At 51.4% G+C, this 18,630-nt stretch overlaps 1 long non-coding RNA gene across 1 annotated transcript; it reads right to left on the bottom strand.

The window, feature by feature from the left end:
- Positions 1-17,766: 17,766 nt before the first annotated feature.
- On the bottom strand, positions 17,767-18,321 carry LOC140690204 (uncharacterized). The gene is made up of 2 exons (XR_012065384.1): positions 18,190-18,321; positions 17,767-18,044 (listed from the first exon to the last, which is right to left on the bottom strand). It is a non-coding gene; the product is annotated as an uncharacterized lncRNA (long non-coding RNA).
- Between the last annotated feature and the right edge of the window lie 309 nt (positions 18,322-18,630).

Below are 18,630 nucleotides of genomic sequence, written 5' to 3'. Positions count from 1 at the left end.
ATGTCCATTGACAGATGACTGGATAAAGAAGATGCAACACACACACACAATGGAATACTACTCAGCCATAAAAATGAAATGTCATTTGCAGCAACATGGATAGACCTAGAGATGATCATACTCAATGAAGTAAGTTAGAAAGAGAAAGAAAAACATCATATGATGTCACTCAGATGTGGAATCTAATACAAAAAAAAAAAAGAAGAGACTAATGAACTTGCCTACCAAACAGAAACAGACTCACAGACATAGAAAACAAAGTTACAGTTACCAAAGGGGAAAGTGGGGGAGAGGGATAACTTGGGAGAAACTACTATACATAAAATAGATACACAATGGGGTCCTACTGTACAGCACAGGGAACTATATTCAATACCTTGTAATAGCTTATAATGAAAAAGAACATATATATGTATACATATACATGCATGTGTAACTGAATCACTGTGCTGTGCACAAGAAACTAACACAACGCTGGAAATCAGCAACACTTCAACTTAAAAAAATCAGACACAAAACAGAATCTTCACATAGTCTCAAGGCACCTCCCCAGGAGGTATTAACACTTCAAAAAGGAAAAATGGTAACCATGCCGTGAAGAACGCCTTGCCCAATCGGACAAACCAGTAAGGAGGCCAATCAGCCCCCAGGCCTCCTGACACAACACACGGAGAACACGGTGTCCCTCCCGCGGTCTTCCTGCCAAACGGACGTCTTGAATCAGATCATGAGGCGGCGTCACACAAACCCAAACCGAGCATGTTTTACCCAGTAACTGGCCTCTGCTCTTCAAACGTGGCAGGGTCATGGGAGAGAAGGACTGAGAGTGTTCCTGATGAAAAGAAACCAAGGACCCGGGACAGTTTAACATGATGCATAACCCTGGGTGGATCCTGCACAAATTTTTTTTTTTGCCATAATGGACATTGTTGGGACAACTGGCATGTTTTGAACAAAGCGTGCAGACTGGATCGCTGTTAGCTGCCTGACTTTGACCTTGCATTGCAGGAAGGTCAGATACGTCCCCGTGTTTTGGAATACACGTTATGGTGGCCAGCAGACAGTGGGGGGAGTCATGTCTAGATCTTATCGAACATTTCATGAAAAATAATACGTAAGTGTGTGCGTGGCCAAGTACGCAGAAATACAGGAAGAGAGGAGGCAGATTTGGTAAAACGTTCACAACTGGGGAATCCTGGTGCACGGTATACAGGAAGTCTTTATACGCACAACTATTTCTGAGTTTGAAGTTATTTCAAAGTAAGAAGGCTGGAAATGTCAGCAGGGCAGCGCGGCCTCCTTAGGGACAGGTCTGTGCCCACGGCCGTCGAGAGGACAGCGGCGCCCTGGGGTTCAAACCCAGTTCCAGCCCCTCAGTAGTTTTATGGTCTTGAAAATTTTCCTTCCTTCTCTAAGAGCCTCGGTCCCATCGCTTGCACGACGCAGATGATAATGACAACCTTCAAGGGCTCTTGAGAGAATGAAATGAAGTGACACACCGAGACGAGACGCACGCCCGACGCAGGACAGGGCGCGGGGCGTTGCGGAAAGAACGGCTGGCGGCCCCGGGAGAACGGAAGGCACTGAGGCGTTTGCCGCCTGCGCGGGTTGCCTCTCTGGTTCTACCGCAGCCGAACATCGAACAGACACTGAGCAGCTGACGCGAGGGATGCCGAGGGGCGGAGGAAGGGAAGGCGGAACAGGGAGTGGCTCCTGCAACCGGGCACCCCGTTCTCCTGCACCAGGTCAGCGGACGAGACCTGGGAAGAGACGGCAAACGACGCCCATTCTTCCCCACGCTGTCCCTCTAAGCATTTTGAGAACCTTAACCCCAACTCATCCTTTTATATTTCTACTTCTATTTTCTATCAAGATAAGAATATCAACTTATGTTTAATGTTTAACCAAAATGCTAGTTAAAAACAAAACAAACTCAATCCTATGGATATATTTTAAGGCTCAGACACTTTTCTATAAAAAGATGGCATCTAAATATACACATATTTAAAAAAAAAAAACAGTCCTTTAGCATCTTCCAAGCAACTTGCCACCCGTAGCTTTAAGTCGCCTGTTCCAGAGCCGGGCACTGTTTTAACCAGGTGCTACGTTACGGCCTCAGAACCATAACTGTGCTTATGCCCCTTGAACACGTGGATGGAAGGGAACGTTTGCTCAAGTTTCCCATCAGTGAATGCAGAGCTTAGGCTAGTCTCTGGCTTGTACAAACACCATGCTTATTAATTCAGAATATTCATTCGGTTATTGAAACACTAAGACAAAGCCGCACAGTGCGAGCCGACTCTCTATTGCACATATTAGCTTTGCACAAAACCCTCCGGCTCTGGAGTAAGTGTCCAGGATTCGCCTGCCTCTTTGAATTTTTTAAACCACGATTTACGTATCAAACCTTTATCACCAATGCTCACCAACAGCAGAGACTCCAAATTATCAAAAGAAGTCCATCCTGATTAAGAACTCTCCAGCTGGATTTCAGCGTAAGAAATTCTAAAACTGCCTGTGCGCCGCCCGGTCCGCGCCAGGAGCCGCAGCATCCTTTAATTAAAAGCCAGCGATATGACTCATACCACCTGTTTCATTGATTCTGCTCTATTCCTATTTTGGTCAGCATTCTCTGCCGAGGATTTAAACTTTCCTGAAAACAAACAGCAAATATTTATTCAAATTGATTACTATTATTTCACGCCCTGAGAGCTACATGTCCTACTATAAAGTTACATCTATTGCCGTTAATTTTGACAAGCCAAGGATTATGCAGAGTGACAATCACAGCGGGAACTGTAGCTGGTAGAGGGGCTGGTAGCTAAAGCAACTATGAACATTACTAAATGCATACACTTTCCTATTCTGTGCATGCCTATTACAGACACACATCCTCATCAAAATTTCTTCTCGGCCCTTTAGATTTTTTAAAAATTTTCTTACTTAGACACATTTTAATGGGATGCTCACATCCCAGTGAGTGTATCAGACAACGTATAACAAACACAGGGAGAGAGGTGGGGAGGGAGGGGGAGGGGAGGGGTGGGCGCTCCGCCCTCATGGCCGGGTCTGGACGACAGATGATTAATTGCCCGGCTCTCTAGACTTTGAGTGCAACGTGGAGCCAATAGGGAGACGGTGGCAGAAGCCCCCACTCGGACAGCAATCTGCTCCCACTTAGAGGGTTCCGCTGGTGCGATCCGCAGGCTGCATGTCCCGCTGCCACATTTGTCACTCAACCCAGGCGCTCGTCAATCCGTGGTGAGGACCAGAGCCAGGGTAAAGAAAAAAAGAGAAAAATTCTAACTGCACTGTCTGCCCAGATGAGGTGAAATGTTTTATTTGAAACAAAACACAGACTGTGACCAACATGCAGCAGAGGAGGCGTCACTGACCACAGGGTCAGTGGCTCCGATTTCTCCCCTCCCTTCTGCTCTTCAGAAACAATTCTGGGGTGGAAATAGCACAGTGGAACAAGGCTCTCTCCTCGTGGCTTCACAATGGGTCTGAGTCAGTGGTTATGAGAGCCACCAGGGTCCCGAGATGCCACTCAGACCAGCAGTGGTGGCTTCGGGGGCCGGCAATCTGCCCCTGAAGGTGTTCTGTTGGGGGGGGGGACATAGGGTAAGAGACTGGGAGTTCACTCTCAGGAGTCTGCCCGGGGGCCGTGAGGAGGAGAGAAGGACCTCCCAGGACACTGGGCAGTGACTGTGGCCCACCCACCCCCCGAATTAAAACAAGAGCTTCATGACATGAACCCGCAGCAGCGGCTGAAGTCCTAACACCCAGGGGGATGGCTCCGTGTGAAATCCACCCACCCCTTCCCCGGACCACTCACACCAGCCCCTTGCACGGAGTCTGTGGTGTCCTTCCTGCTACGCTCATGACTCACAGCGGGAAGCGAAGTGTCGGGGAGTTCAAGGGCACTTTGACTGGGACCAGATGAATGGCTGCGGTTGCCCAGGAAACCTCTGAGGACAACAGTATCTGGTACGCCAAATATCTGAAGTCAACATGAGCCCGAGTCACTTACAGGCAAATCCAAGAGACCTGACAGCACGAGCGGGAGTCTCTCTGAGTTGCTATGTGCTCGTGAACTTGGGGTCCTAATTAGCCAGTAGGAACGACCATCTTCAATGCCGACTTTCAGACTACAGGAGGAAATTCGGCACAAGGGCGTTTGGAGTCCCTGAACACGTGTGCCCTGACCACGAAACGCGGGTGTTCATCGTGACCTCTGAGGAAACAGGACATACAGTTGTCCCTCCGGGTTCTCCAGGACTCTGTTCCAATCTGGTCCGTCTTATTCCCTCCAAAACGTACGTCAAGTGTTGACTATTACTACATGTGGGGTTTTTTTAGAACATAAAATGTTTGCTGTAGTAATTTTGATGAGAAAAAATTTAACAAGTAAAACAGTGTGTGATCATTTACATCCAGGACGTGCGGAGTTAATGGAAACCTTTCTAAAGCTGCATTTTCCTTCAAAAGCTGAGTTTGGTAGGGGCTGTTCCATGAATCTGAATTATGATTTTTTTCAATGTTTTTCAACAGAAAAATCACTCTGAGTAGCTTTATGATGAAAACATGTGCACACTGCTGGTATCTGCATTCACAGAGCCTTTTGTCACAAAACACATCACAGTGAGATCACAGTGCAGACACCTCGGACGAGGAAATCAAGTTTTGTCCTCACACCCCAACACCTCCATGGGAGTTATTTAGAGATTAGGGTGTTGGGGCCTTTTGGCATTTTATTTAGAGGTGTGTGAGTTCGGTGGAGGCTGCTGTCCAAAAAGTGCTACCTTCATGCAGACGTTCTCACTTCAGGTTTGCAGGCAGCTGCTGGGAAACGCTTCTGGGTTCGCTGCTCTGCGCTGCCCTCTGCCGGCGGCCTCCTGCAAATGGTTTCAGGACACAAGCCGGTACCACCCGCATCTCCACCCGAGTTCATCAATGCGCCGCTTAAGGGGCCCTGTTTCTGATGCGGTGATGTACAAAGCTGTATTTTAATTTTAAATGTTTAAAGAAATAATTCAGGTAAATTTTGTTTAATTTCAGGATCTTTGAATTTAGTTTCTGTTGCAGGTTGGAGGTGAAACTTTTCCCCAGAGAATTTACACAATCACAAGCAGCATGCTAACAGCAAACTAAGGACACTATTTCATCTAAAAAAAAAGGTTATCAAGTTGGTAATGAAAACAATAGGTTACTCTGAACTTATTTAATTGAGGATGGCTTTATGAGGAATGTCATCATTTTTTTTAATCTCAACTGCGCCACCATGACTTACAAGAGAATCACCTCTTTTGCATTACTCACTCTAAAGTTGACCTAACAGGGCCATTCCAAGTAATCTGACAGCAGTTTATCTGAAACAGTTAGAAAGATCAAGGCTCCAAGGTGCATACAGCAGATGTATCTCACCAGTTACTCAAAAATCATAAGCTTGACCCAAGTCAGAACGCCTGCAATCATAATTTCTACTTGAGTTACAACTGCTTTACTTTACCCACAATCATGAGACAGAAAACCGACAAAAATGACCTTAGAACCAAGGGCTTGACCTCTAAGCCTGCTGCAAAGACCATCTTGTTACAGTGCTAATGTTATGTGTATATAACCCGTCAGCAAGTAACAGTGTTACCCATGCTTTGCTTCAGAAACTCATCCAGGAGTCCAAGTACCATGAACTGACCCATGCAATCTTTATCCCTTTGAATTTCGTTCAAAGCACTCATGCCAGAGTTCTAAATGGTGTTCACTTCTAGGGACCAAAATTAGCTGGGAATTTTTTTTAAAAGATTTTATCACTCAGGGGAAGACCCATAAATTTTGATTCCTTGGCGCCTGAACTCAGCAAAGGAAACCTACAGAGTGTGAATGGCGCCTGAACTCAGGAAAGGAAACCTACAGAGTGTGAATAGTGCAGGTCTCACATAGCAACAAAGTAACGGCTCCAGCAAGCAATGTGTCTTCATGTTTGATGCTTATTATGGGTAAGCAACAGATGCACTTCTCATCTGAGCACCATAAAAGTGATTTTTTAAGAATCCTAAATAGAAAATGAGTCAGTCCCTGTGCAAATATAAACCCAAAAGAAATTCCATACTGTACGAGTAACATTTGCAGCGTTAAACACATGGATGTTTTAGTGGGAGACGTGCCTGCGGAGCACAGCCCCTCACGTCCCAGCACCCCGCGCACATGTGCTCTGAGGCTCTCCAACCGGCCCTGGAAACTCCGACGGTCACAGTGGACCAGAGCCACTTGCCCACACCCATCCCCGCGAGAGGGAGGGGCAGAAGCTGGACCCTTCTCGCTGCCCACCCCCCCCATCCATCCTGCTTCAGTGCTTTGTGTTTTATTCCCAAAGTCCAACCCATGAAGTAACCTGAATCTACTTTTTACAACATTGTTTTTTCTTACCTTTACCTGGAGAATCTCTACAGATGCGTGGAAAGATCTCTCTTCCGGGATATATTCCAAAACGCTCTTATGCTGCTCCTCTTGGGGTGTCTCCACTCTGCCCCATTCAGGAAGGGGATGACTTTCTACAGGAGGAAAAAAAGGGTGCCTATGAAAATGATCGTAACCACATGACTGACTTTCCATCAGATCTAAATAAATGCCAAACCAACGTGCGCAGCACCTCGGGAAACTCTGTGAGGCACTGGTTTGGGGTTGGTGGCAGAAACCTTCTCTCCTCCTGTAGCTTTGTTAGGAGCTCTGTTTTCCAAGATGGAAAACAAGTCCCGGTTATCTCAGTGATGTTTGCTCCTTACCTCTAGCGTTCCCAGGAGGTCACATTCTGTTAAAAACATCCTGCCCTTCTCCCCACAGAAAAGTTCCATGGAATTAGGGCGCGGAAGCGCTGCAACTTGCTAACTTTGCTGTCGGTTATTTACCACCCGCACAAAGAAAATGCTGTCTATTCAGAACTCATTTCAAAACTCTTTTCACTGCGGGCGAGCGAACAAGCGGGCTGATGTCCGAGCGGCCGTCACACCCCCGGCGCCGCGTGGCACGGCCGCCGCCTCCTACAAGGACCTGTTGTGAGCAGTGGGCGGGGCGGGGGGGCGGGGCGGGACGGGGGGCTTCTCTGCTCCCCCCAAGTTTCTCGCCTATGGGCTCCCAGCTTGTCAGGAGGGGGCCCTCGCCCCCGGCCGCAAAGGCAGAACCTGGTGCCCAGGCCTGGGGCCGAGGCCTCCGGGCAGGTTATTTAAACCCCGCGGGGTTTGGTTTCCTTTGTTTCCTGCCCACGGTGACCGCGTCCAGCCCGTCTCCTTAGGCCTGAGTCCAGGTCACCCGCGTGGAGGCCGCCACCGCGCCCGGACCAGAGGCCGGCGGGACTGCAGCAAGTCGGCCCGCGGGTGCTGCCCGGCCCAGACCGCGCCCCGGTCCCCCGCGTCCCCTCCGCCGCAGGACGTGCCCGGAAGCCCCCTCTAGGCTCATGGCTCTCCCCGGTCCAGTTGTGTAGAAGATGATTAGAGAGAGCGGGTCGAGGGGGCCAGGGACAGACCCCTGCGCACACTCTGCGGGGCTGGGGCTGGGGCTGGGGGCGCTGCCCCCCAACCACAGGTCTGGGCGGAGGGGGCTTCGGGCACGTCCCCCGCAGTTGTGGGGTAGGAGCGGGCCCCGGAAAGCCCTCTGCGCACCGGTCTGCCCAGAACCTGGCTGGGACGACGGAGGAGCCCACAAGCAGCTTTGGGGGCAGAGCTGGCGCGCAGGGATACTGGTGGCCAGGACCACACCTGCTTGGGTGCGTGGAGGACGAGTGAGAGCTCCCGGCCGGGATGCGTGTCCCCGGGGCTGCAGAAGGCATCTGTCCAACGGGCCCCCTACAGGGAGGAGGCACCGGGGCAGGAAGAAGCTGGAGGGGGACCACAGGACAGCCAGGGCTGAGGAAGGCACGTCCAGGGGTGACCCGAGGGCAATGAGACGCATCCACGCCGGGACCAAGGAGACTGCAAGAATAAGGGGCCTTGCTGCCCGGAGCTTCCAAAGATTAGCACCCTGGCAAGTCCAACCAGCCACGTGAGAAAGGGCTGGGGTGCTTACCGCTCATGCCCCCAGCACACACACTCGCACACGCTCACACACACGCATACGCATGCACACGCACGCGCACGCACGCGGCACTACCACAGTGGCAGGGCTCCGTGAGATGCGGAAGGAGCAGGAGTGACAGAGCAGGAGCCCAGTCCCGCAGCAGGTGGAGAGGCCCCAGGAGGAGACTGGACGGTGTCCAGCGAGGTCCAGGCCCACGTGTGACTGGTGCCTGGACCAGACAAGCCACGTGCTCAACCGAGGCTGCTCCCACGCCTCTGACGACCCGAGGGGCGTTTGCATCACCTGAGAAGGAGCAGCAGAGCCGGGGACCAGCTGGCTTTTATCCAAGGGGTGAGGTCATTGGTCCCACTGAACAAAGTTGACATCAACGGGGGAAAGCGTGCCTTATATTTTGATTCTGTCAAGGACAGTGCTTTTTCAACGAATCAGTTACTTAAGTGGCACATGATAAACTCCCCTGGCAGATTAGAAGCTCCAGGAATCAGGGACCCTGTGTTTTATGCTCCTGGAGGTTCCCCGGAGCCTAACACAGCACCCGGGCCCGTGGCACCAGCTACCTCGTTGTCCCAGCAGTTCTCACTGCTTTTACTTTCAGCTTTCCTGTTCACCACGGTCTTTCCAGAGAAATCTAGGTAATTATATTTCCTCACAAACTTTTTGATCACCTCTAAGACGTTCTTACAAATAAGTTATTTTTCTCTTTTGTACTCACCCCGGATGCCACCTCTCTCAGCCCCTCTCTTTCAGAGACCCCACCAGAGCCACAGCAGTGTTCTACGCAGAGTAGGCAAAGATGAATTTTATGCAAGTTTTGATGCTCAGTCATCCCAGCCAGCGTGCCCGAGAAGCTCAAGGCTCATCAGGAAACCCACCAGCATCTTCTCTCCTGAGCTGCTTTTTCTAGATCCACATCAATTCTTTGTTTCCAGGGGAAAACTGGGGACAGGACTCTCCCCCTGTTCGTCTGTCCCATCCCACCACCCGTCACCTCCGGGTCGGTGAATTCCCGAGAGAGGCTCACTGCTGCCCACTCTTCTGGGTGGCAGGGCAGGGCAGGTACTTTGAGTGGCACAGAAGCAGTTTCTCTTTGGCCAAAAGAGAAGCTCAGGGGAAGAAGCACACCAGAGGCAAGCCTGCTCGTGCGCTTCCCAGACGGAGCGGGTTTGGGCACAGCGTATACAGACCCAGTTTTTGAAACCCCCATGTGCTAGTCGTCCCTCACCGCTTACAGCGCACAGCATCTCAGAGCGCTGTCGCTGAACCGCCCAGGGAAACAGGCCTGCGTCACGCAGACGGGCTCACCATGTCCAGCTTCCACCAGGCAAATCCTCACACGGGAAGATTTTCCCCACATGCCTCACTGAATTCTTTTTTTTTTTTTTTTTTTTTTTTTTTGCACTAAGTGAAGTCAAGTGATCTGGGAGCACATTTGGAAAGACAGGGCTTTTACCTGATAAAATATGGATCCAGAACAAAACAAATTGTTACTCAAGAGATGTCAGGAACAGTTCAGGCAAAGACCCTTCCTCAAATTGGGACTGAGGGTGTGTGCAGAGGGCGTGACTGGCGTCCAAGACACGGGAACTACAGCGGCCACCTCTGGGACCAGTGAAACATGCTTCATCCGGTGCCTTTGGCCCTGAAGTCTCATCCACCTGTAAGGAGCGCCTTCACCCTGTCTGCCTTCCTGGGCTTCTCCCCGCAGGAGCTAACTTCTGAGGACTGGATAAGCTTCACAGAGGAAGCTGAGAAATCCCCACTGGGGCCACAGTCTTTGGGAGACTCACCCATGGGGTCTTCCTCCTGCAGGCAGCCCCGTGAGCCCGCTTGTCCTCAGCCCGTCCCTGGCTCTGTCCTCACTGAGACAAAGGCCAGGATAAAGAGACCTGCCTGTCAGCCCAGAGGCGAACCCCAGTTGTTTGCCTGTCAAGTCTCTCCCCACTTCCAAAGGACATGGACAGAGCGGTACGTCAGCGGGTGCTGTGGTTTGGGGCACAAACCTGCGCTCTGGTGGGGAGGGGGGACGCTGGACTTGCTGTGACCCACCTGAGACAAGACGGACTCACCCGTAGGAGCGTTCCGGCCAGGTGGCGGGGCACAGACACCCTCCCACAAAGTGCACGGTGAGGCCCGGCTGTGTCCAGGTTCGTGTGGACGGGGACACCTGCCACTTCACAGGGGCTCATTTTTCAGACTGTCCTGAACACCGCTGTGTGGCTCTGTTCTACTCAGCAATGGCTCTGCTCAGGGCTGCTGGTTTTGCTGCTGCTTCCGGAGCACTACATGTACCTGAACCGGGGGACTGAACAGCGAAGGCTGGCCTAACGTTCACGCTCAAACTGAGGCCCCAGGAGGAATGGTGTGACAAGGTGATAACCTAATAATTACTGGCAGGGACGTCATCTTCGCTGGAGGACGGCGCCCAGGCAAAATAGGGAGTGATTACTCGTGCGCGATTCCAGAGCTTTAATTATCAGCTTCGCAAAGATGCCTTTTGGAGTCGGCAGGCAGCGCTGGCAAAGATGACAGGAAAAAGAAAACGCTCTCCTGGCACCTTGCAGAGCACGGCCCGCGCCCCCGGCGCCCGCCGTCGCGGGATGCACAGCCCTGGCGGTCAGAGCGGCTCACAGCTTTGAGGAGGCGCGAGAAGCCAGCCAGGCCTGAGCCCGGGGCCGGAGAGCCCGCAGCTTCTGATTCTTTTCCCCTGGACCGTGCGCCAATTTTTTTTCATTATTATTATCCTTTGAGAAACCAGTGGGTGGGCACAGATGGGAAGTGGGAAGCTTCAAAAGGAAGAAGATGGTATCGGAGCGGAGAGCCGGGCCAGGCGCCTCCCTGGGGGCGTCCCCTCCCAGCTTGTCCCCTCCCAGTGCGCCCCCTGCAGGCAGAACCGGGACTGAGACCCCCAGCCCCATGCCTGTCCATTCACCATCAGCCCCACTGCCACCGCTCAGCATGTTGCCTGCGGGTGTTCTAGGCACAAGCAAACATTTTTAAAAGCACAAGCGGCTAAATAAATAAATAAATAAATAAATAAATAAATAAATAAATAAATAAATAAATAAATAAATAAATAAATAAATAAAGAGGAGGGTACAGCTCAGTGCCAGAGGGATGCCCAGCACGCACAAGGTCCTGGGTTCCATCCCCAGTGCCTCCATTTAAAAAATTAATAAATAAATCTAATTGTTCCTCCCCCAAAAAAGTTTTTAAAAAATAGTTAAAAAGCACAACAGTTTTTTAAAAAAGTAATTCAAGCTGCTCTGCAATATTGTAAAAGCTCTGTTGTTAAAACATCCGGAAAACCTCAGAACATCCAGAAAATGCCCGCTGTAGTCGTCAACTAAAGCCATCAGCCCTGGGGAGGTCAGGGCCACCCGGGCTAGTGCTCGCGTGTGCACATCCAGGGAAGGTGAATGAAGGCAGGACCGGCCGGCCTGAGAGCTGGTGTCCCCGCAGCTCGCAAGGGACACGATGGTCGACAGGCTCGTCCTCTCCGAGGGCAGCCTGCGTCAGAGAGAACCACCTACGGCGCCCTCGGCCGGTCTGCCCCTTGCTGTTTGTTGGGAGACCGACCCTGGAGGAGCAGGAGACAGGAGGGACGCCCGGGGACTCTGCTGGCCGCACACGTGTCGGGACATCTCCCAGCCCGCGCCCACCTCCCGTGGTGGACGATGGGAGAAGCACCCGGCCTCAGGGTGGGGAGGACTGAGGGTCTCCCAAATTAAACGCCAGGGTGTCCAGCCCGTGGTCTTCCGTCTTCTTCAGGTCAGATCTGCAGCTCAGCGCTCCGCACAGACCGGCAAGGACACCGGGCACCCTCAGGACTGGGACCAGGAGTGGGAGCACGAAACACAAACCCGCTGTGCCGAGGCTGCTCGAGGAGACCTTGGGCATCGCTGGCAGTTTTCAGGTTTTTATGGGAGCAGAGCCTTTCCTCAAATGCTGAAGTGCGACCCCCAGAACATGCAAGGGCCAAGGTGCCGCGACGAGGGAGGCGTCCGGCTGTGGCTGATGGGACCGGGACCCTGGAGCCTGACTGTGGCTTCCCCCGGTGCTGCACCTGCTGCCGTGGGACCTGGAGTAACTCCCCCACCACCACCCCGCCCCGAGCCTCAGCTCCCCCCGTGAGGAAGACCCCGCCTCTCACTTTGCGTTGTCGCGGGGGGTGGGGCAGCTGGGTTAGCTTGTGTGACATGCTTCACTGAGTCTACACGCGTGTTGGATTCTGAACTCTGAGGTTGTGGGGCCTCAGAGCCCAGCCTGTGCAGCCTCTCGTCCACCCTGAGTTGCCCCAAGTCACACCCACAGAGCCCGCGGGCCCTAGAACGCAGCTCGCAGGCTTCCGCCCTGTGAGCTCCATGCTCACTCAGGACGCTTCTGGAACAGCCCAGAACCAAATACCGACTGCACGTGTAGCTGCCGTTGAACCAGCAGATCTTCTGCGGCTGCTCAAAAGCAGCGCTGAGTCACAGGCGGCCTGGCGCCCAAGGGGTGGGTTTCGTGCGGCATCAGTCAATCAGTAAACCAGTATTGCACAGAGGGTCCCGTGCCCCAGGCACGCGGAGGGGCCTGGTAACTCACAGGCGAAAAGGACGAACTCGCCACTGCGGAGCGAGCCGGCCGGTGGCCGCGGCCGATCGGGGCAAGGAGGACGCGGAGGCGAACTTGGAAAGGAGAAGCTTAAGGTGCTGTGAACAGACGAGCAAGCAGGTCCTACCTCATTCCGGGACGTGGGAAGGGCTTCCCTGGGGGTCGAGCCGGCACTGATCTGAGCCGGCGCAGAGCAAGCAGGCCCAGCGAGGGCAGGGCTGTCTCCTGACACGCGGAGGAGCGCAGGGAAGGAGGCGGGAGTCCAGGAGCCGCGCGAGGCCCAGCGGCAGGCGTGGCGGCCAGGGAAAGAGCAGAGGCTGGGCTCCCGGGGGCCTCATCGCTACCTCCGTTCCAAGTTCTCGTAAATGTTCCCTCTATGTGTCAAACAATAGACCTCATGGACTATTTCCGGGGAAATATTTAATTTTCCAGGGAAAATTAAGACGCGCACCTCGTAAGTAACACCGGATCTCAGGGCCTGACAGGCACGCGGCCTCTGGAAAACCCTGGGCTGCACTTCCACCTTCCCTTCTTGCATCCTGTGAATTCCTGCCTTTGGCTCCCAAGGAAGAGCCCCTCCACTCCCATGAGGCTGCCTACGTCATTTTTATTAAAAAAAAAAAAAAAAGCATTAAAGTTTTCCAAAATTGCTGGGGGGTTTTTTCCCCCTTTCTGTGTAACATCTCTTGTTAATGAAGATTTTTCTAAGACTAATCCAGTCATCCTGGTGATGAACTAAGATTTTCATTCAAGATCTTAAACACATGACAAGCACGCGTACAGCACACATTTGAGACCTGGAGTTACAATCGATCCATAGTTAGACTGAGGTGGGAGACGCCCTGCTAGGAAAGATTCTACACTTAGGCCCTTCCTTTCTATTTCTTACTGGCTAGAAGCTCAGAATATTTCCTTTGTCTTTGAAGGGAGTTAAGGGCTGGGGGCTTAGCAGAAAGCCTGCCCCTGCCCTGGGGGGCAATGAGAAAACCTCTCGACTGCCTCAGGGGGACGGTCCTGCTCCCTTTGTCACCAACGAGCCAGGTGACCGGAGTGAGCTGAGTGGTGTGAGTGGCTCACAGACCCAAGCTCGATTCAAGCAGAAAATCTAAAACACAGACGACCAGAGCAAGCAAGCCCTAACGACGAGGCCTGACTCGACGCAGAACGCGCTGCCCGGCTCCAGGCCACCTGCCGGCCACTGTCCACCCGCCCGCTCACCCCCGTGCTGGAGCTCAGGACACGTGGGAAAGTGCTCACGTCTCCGACCTTCCCACCCCGACTCCCCACCATCACTCTGGACCCTTGTAAAGAGGTCCACCAGCTCCTCAGCCTCACTCCCGGGCGGGGGTGTCAGCTGGTGTCTCCTCGGGGGCTTAACTTCATCATAACAGCAGAGGGAAGGTAGGGAAGGGGAGGAGAGAGGTTTTCATGGAGCTGCCGGGTCCTGGAACAGACCCTGGAACCACCTGGGGGCTCAGCCACGGGCCACATGGGAAAGGCATCGCTAGTGACAAGTCCAAAGGGGTCCCCCCATGGTGCACAAGACCCGGCAGCCCCCGCTGCACCCTGTGCCCCAGGACTGCCCCTGACAGGAAGACTTCCGGAGGAAGGCTATTAGGAACTCGAGAAATTATTTTTACTCATCAGGAAAAGAGCGACGTGTTTCTAAACGAACTGTTCTAATGACAGGTTTAGCATTTTCACTGGACCACAGACGCATGCACCTGCACACTTCAGGACATCCACGCAGACCCAGGAGCCACGCAAAGGCGGGGATAATAGCCACAGCTGGCTTACAATTTTTTTTCACTATTCTCTCTCAAAAACACAGTCTCCATTATTTATAGGTAATAATGCATGTTATTCACCTTCCCTCCATAAAACTAAGAGAGTTAACTAAAATACATGATTGATAAAGCCGCCCCTGGATAGGAAATGAGAGAGGCGTTCCCTCTTACGGAAAGTAGAACCTTTAAAAATAGGATACGGTACAGATATTTCTGATTGGAAAGAACATTATAAAACCTCATAATATCAGCATGATTTGGGAGAGTCTTTGAAGAGAAATTCCACACCCGATTTATCCACGTAAACCCACAGAACCTCACAATGTCACTCGGAGGATGTTGGTTAAACAAATGAATGTTATCCCCCAAAATATGTTCCACCCACAAGACAGTGTAACCAATCAACACTGGAATCAGAGACCGAGGGGAGTGGAGTTAAATTTTACAGAATAATTCTAACAATCCTCCAACTTTCCTGGCCTTGGAGCTTTCCTGTTAAAAATGTACATTCCTGGTGGGGAGGACGTAGCTCAGCAGTGGAGCGCGTGCTTATCAAGCACAAGGTCCTGGGTTCAATACCCAGCACCTCCATTAAAAAATAGTCATAATTATGTAAAAATAAACTTAATTACTTCCCTCCTAAGAAAACTAACAAAAAAAAGTTTAAAAAAACAATAAAATAAAATAAAAATAAATAAGTAAACCTAATTACTTCCCCCCAGAACAAAAACAAAAAACAAAAAAATGTGGATTCCTCCCAGTCTCTGACTCCCCGTGGTCTTTGGTTCAGCAGGTGGGTTCTGACCCCAGGAATCTGCATTTTAACAGAGGCCCGGGGAACTTGGAGGATATTTTGAGGAGCACATCTTTGGCAGGTGTCAGGCGATCCCTGGTATGGCCTGACGGCTGAAGTCTTGCCCGGGACTGGACAGCGTGGGCCCAGTCCCCAGGGCAGGGCGGCCACTTGATACCACAGGGCAAGTTCCCTCACCTCTGTGTACCTCGGTTTCAACATCTGCGAACTGGGCAGAATCATAGCGCCCGACCCCGAAGAGATTGTTGAATTAGCTCCTGCAAAGTCCTTGGCCCAGGACAGGCACAGGCATTATGCTGCCCGGTAATCAGCATGGGGAGGTCACTGTGGTTGGCCTGGACATCATTTTTTTTAAAACAAAGTATTTCCTATAGCTATGTCATGGGCCGAATTGTCCCCTCACCACCAAATCCGTATGTTGAAGTCCTAAGCCCTGGGACCTCTGAGTTGGGGTGCATTTAGAGACAAGCCCTTTAAAGAGGTGATTAAGTCAAAACGGGGTCATTAGGGTGGCCCCCATCCAGTCTGACTGGTGTCCTCATGAAAAAGGAAAATTTGAACCCAGACGTGGACAAGGGAAGTTCTGCTCTAGAAGCCCTCAGGCTCCAGTGACAACAGCGGCTGCCCCGTGCCCTGCAGATTGGGACTTGCCAGGCCCCTAATTCTGTTAGCCAACTCCCTAAAACCAAGCTGTTTCTCCTCTGGGTTCTGTTTCTCTAGAGGACCCGAATACAGCCCACGAGGATAATATAAAGGTCCCCTAAATGAACACCCTGGACAAAAATGTTTGAATGCCGACATAATATATGGAATTTTCTCCAATGCCTTTTGAGACAAGTGTTATGGTGTGACCAGGAATTGGAAGCAGTGACTGTGGCTTGTTCATCGGCGTGTCCCCAGCACCTGCCTGCAGCTCTCCGCAGAGCTCGGAGGGAGGGAGGGGCTGAACTTGCCTCAGTGGGTAGCACACCCCATGGCGAGCCGCGGGTAAACTGCGGGGTCTCCACCCTGCGGGCTCTGGGTAGCTGCAGGCCTGCCTCTTCCTGCTGGAGCCATTGGCATGTCATTTGCCGCGTCCTTTCATTTAACAAACCCACACACATCAGGAAGACTGCTTTCTATCAGCTTTTCTAAAGTGGCCATAATCATACAGAAAGAACCTCAAAACCATAACTAAAACAAGTCTGCAAACTCCTGCTCAGCAGACATGGAGACTCGGGGACGGAGCGCTAGCTTTGCTTCTTAACGATGCTTCCCTCTGGGCTGAAGAACATACCCCTCTCAGAGGATCCCACCTCTGCTGGTCTTTCTTCGGTTTCAAGTATTTATCAATATTCATTTTACAGGGTTTGAACTACTGTATTTTTAAAAGAACAGTGATTTGTATCACTAGAGGGAGACACAGTTTACCAAAAAGCTATCATCAGGCTGAACTGAAAACTTCCCAGCTCTGGAGAATAAAACACCCAGAGGCAAAGCTACTATGTGTAACTTGCACGCACAGTATATACAGACATGCACTGTGTGCACAGTGACTTGCTCGGACACATGCATATCATTTTGTGAATTTAACAAGTTTGTACCTAGAACTATTGAGCCGATAGGTTAGTTTTTCCTTTCTCAAATAATATTGAAACTGGGGGGAAAAGGTTATGAAATGGAAATTGCCAAGCTTTAATAAAACAGTAAAATCCAAACATGGTGACACTGAAATACCAGAATTTTTCAACTCTCTCAGGAGTGTTTCCCTAACAGTAAAAATCAGGATTCAGAGACTCTGGGCGTAAGTGTCTGTGAACAGCTGCTTTTCCACTGTGGACATGAATTCATCTACGTCTCTCTCCCAGGCAAAGCAGTCATGACCAAGGCTGTTCTCCCACCACGCAGAATGCAAGGCCCCGCACAGAGCTCTTGCTGTAGAAGTGACAGGTCAGATCTCCCATTCTCAACCAAACACGCAGCAAACACCGTGCGTGCGTGTGTGTGTGTGAGAGAGAGAAAGAGAGAGATGTGTGTATATATGTACAGGCTTACATTTAAGTCACAGTTCAGTAAAAATGAAGAAAACGTGGTTATGTTTCTGGCAGTTGGATGCATTTTGTTTCGTTTTGTTTTTTACCTGCAGACAGCTTAATTCACTTACACTTCCTACCCAGCCTCTGAATGTCTAATGCTTACTCTAAAAGCGAGGATTGGGAGCAAGTTGGTATTTGCAAGCAAAGTGGACTTAGGAAAGATGAAAAGTTTTAGTTAAGAAGTGGGAGCAACTGGAAGCCCAGAGCCCAGGGGGAACACCTGCTTTAAATTTCACAGAACATTCACTAGTGCCCAGCGGAACAGCCCCTCCCCCTGTCTTTCTCTTCTGGGACACTGCCGCTGTCCCTTCCTCCCCATTTTTGGTCTATTTTTCTACTTTCCCCAAACCAATTTTGTCTTTTCTCAAAATCTTTCTGTTTTCACTGCCACTTCTATATTTAATGCAAGATCCTTTGTCTCATCTTAGCGTTTGGTCTGTTTATTGAATACAACATTCCTATTCCCTGTTGTCCATCTTTAAACAATATTGGTGAGGCATTTAATGTGTCGCATGTAGAAACTAGCTCCATTCCTATGACACACGTCACATCAGCTGATACTTTTCCTTTATGACTCAATGACTGGGCGTAAGGACAGCCCCACCCTCCACGCCTTCTCCTCCAAACTCCTGAGACTTGACCTGGCGTTTACTTTCCTGTTCCTTGGAGGGGCAACCACTGTTTTCCAGGCCTCCGCGTGTCCTGGAGGGAAACACAGAGGTGTGGGCAGAGGTGGTGCCCACTTGCCCCCCACGTCACAGCCCTGCCTGGAGAGTGGGTCCCTGGGGTTCTGCAAGAAAGAACTGAGGAACCTTCCCAAAAGCTGCCGTTAGAAAGTCAGATTCACCCGTGTCATCTGTGCAAGAATAAAGCCGTTACATTTAACGTCCTTTGCAGCCTCCCTTCGTTTGTGATCACACAGCTGAGAGAGAAGGACTCCCGGAAGCACAGCCGGCGCGCCTCAGAGCAGCGGCCAAGCGCCAGGCCTCGTCTCCCGGGCAACAAGCCCCGCCCACAGCCCCGGGCAACAAACCCCGCCCACGGACCCGGGCGACAAACCCCGCCCACGGCCAGCCGCGCGGCCCGCCTCCTGAGCCACCAGGTACTGAGCCGGGAGCGGGTGTGGATTCCCCGTCCTGTGCGATTCCTCAAATATTTGAAACTTTTTGCTGTGACCATAAAACCAATCTCTGCCAGCCCGAGTCTCTCCCCTGCAGAACAGCGTTTCATAAGGTTTGCCTAAAAGCAAAGAAATACCGTCAATCAATAAAAATGCTGTGCTGATATT

This window comes from Vicugna pacos, chromosome 29, assembly GCF_048564905.1.
Source record: "Vicugna pacos chromosome 29, VicPac4, whole genome shotgun sequence".
Lineage (NCBI taxonomy): Eukaryota > Metazoa > Chordata > Mammalia > Artiodactyla > Camelidae > Vicugna > Vicugna pacos.
The sequence above is the reverse complement of the archived record's forward strand: the minus strand, read 5'-3'. Positions and strand labels throughout refer to the sequence as shown.